Consider the following 2,150-nt stretch of genomic DNA (forward strand, 5'->3'; position numbering starts at 1 on the left):
AGTAATAGACTATTTCACCTCCCAAATAAAAGGAAAAAATTAAAGAACTTTATTTTAATTGTATTATTTTCTTATTACTATAACATTGTTTTACATCACTGTATTTGACTGAGGGGGATAGGTTCACAGCTCTTCAGCATTATGTTATCATACCACATCGACAATCAAAACATGCCTAATCCTCTATCACAGGCTTTTGAACCCCTCCACTTTTTATCCTCCCTCTGCCTCTGGTAGCTTCAAGTCTACAATTACAGTTTCAGGCTTATTTTGTTTTCTTTTTTTTTCTGTTCCTTTGTTTTTTTATATTTCATCTTTGAGTGACATCAGAAAAACTTAATTTCTACTGGTGCAAGCTTACTAGCACAGAAGTCATCATGTATAGGCTATAGCAGACTGCCAGAAAAAAAAATTTTCCTGATATTTAGGACAAAGTTTGAAAAAGTCATTATTTGTTTCTTTTGGGAAATGTCTTTAGGTAGTAATATAATTTTATTGAGTTCTAAATTTTTACAATGGTTTTTGATAAATATTTGTGATCTTAGAAAATTACACTTTTTGATTCTTTGTACCACTCTATTCATGTGTGAAAAATGTTGGTTTCTCTTGTTTATTTCTTGAACTTTAGAGATGTCATAGTGTTAGGAGGAAAGGATGTCCTAAAGGAACTCTGTAGAGTTTTGTGGACTCCACACCCTCCTCCAGCTTTCTGGACTCCACCCCTACTCCAGTGATTGGAAACTACAACTCCCAGCAATATCAAGGAAAGAACTGCCAGGACCCCAGGGCAGAGCTAAGCAGGCATTCTGAGACTTTGGGGAATATATACAGGGGGCCATTTTCTACATGCTCTCTCTCAGGGACAGCGTGGCTGGTGGCTATCAGTGTGTTACTGGAGTTCCAAGTCAGCTGAGCTGGTAGGATGTCTAGTTACCTTGTATCTCTCTCTCTTTCCCTGGGCTGTTCCTTTTCCTTTCCCCTTTTGTAAATAAACCCATTATTGACCCTTTTTGTATGTGCCTGCAGTACAATTAAATTTTAAGTGTGTTGGTAAGGTCCCACAGACAGCCCAGTTCACACTGGATTGCTCTACAACAATAGGAGAAGTGTTGTCTTAGAAAACTTACCAAGAGGTAATGTAAACTTATTTAATGTTGGGGACCAAGGCCGGCATCTTGCATCTGTCAGCATCTTGCACCATAAAAAGGTGAAATGGAGTGCGGATAGAGAAAAACATCCGGGTTGCAAAAGGCATGTGGGAAGAACTCCCTGCCCCCACCTTTTCCCTTTCCTCTTTCTTTTCTCGCCCACTTTCGCCCCTTGCGAGACCAACTGCCACCAAAACATGCTGCATTTCTATTGGCTTTCTCCTTTTCTGGCATCCCTCTCCTCTTGTCTATAGCTGAGGTAAAAACCCAATAAAGAGCTCTTTCTTTGTTCTGTTACACGCATGTGACTGATTTCTTTTGTTCGCCGGACCTGGGGCCCCGACTCTCCGGCCTTGCTGGTCAAGGTCCCCCGCAATTTAATATTAAGTTGGAGGTCTTGTGTGTCTGGAATGAAATAGCTCCATTTAGTTAAATGTGAAAATACATTGCCTATATGATAAGTAAGGAAAGATAAATAAGGTTTACAAGTTCCCCTTGCTGTTTGTAGGTTTTTCAATTAAGACAAAATAAGTAATGCTATAGTGACGACCTCCCCTAATGAAATGAAAGGTTAGTTTTCATCCATGCTGAATGTCTAACCCAGGTTTGTAGGGGCTCTGTCCTGATCACTTAGTCCCCATGAAGAGAGGCTCCCTATTTATGGAGGGCAGATGGTAAAGTCTGGGATGTCTTGCATCAGCAATTAATCATGATAACTCATGTCATTTTTTTTTCACATCCTATTAGCCAGAAATAGTCAACTGGCCTCAATGAAACATAAGAGGACTAGAAAGTTTTTTCTTATAAAAATGAGCAGAGGGGCCCTCCCTGGTGGCACAGAGGGCTAACGCAAAGCACTGGGAGGCTTGAGCAATTTCCGCATGAGTTCGATTCCCGCCTGCCCTGAAGGAGATCCACATGGCGTGGCAGACCTCTCCTGACCCACCCGCTGCTCCCCTCAGCAGTGTACTTCCTCTATCTGCCTGTTCTGCTCCTGGCTCT

This window comes from Condylura cristata, unplaced genomic scaffold (genome assembly GCF_000260355.1).
Source record: "Condylura cristata isolate star-nosed mole 26May11 unplaced genomic scaffold, ConCri1.0 scaffold00002, whole genome shotgun sequence".
In the NCBI taxonomy this organism is placed as follows: domain Eukaryota; kingdom Metazoa; phylum Chordata; class Mammalia; order Eulipotyphla; family Talpidae; genus Condylura; species Condylura cristata.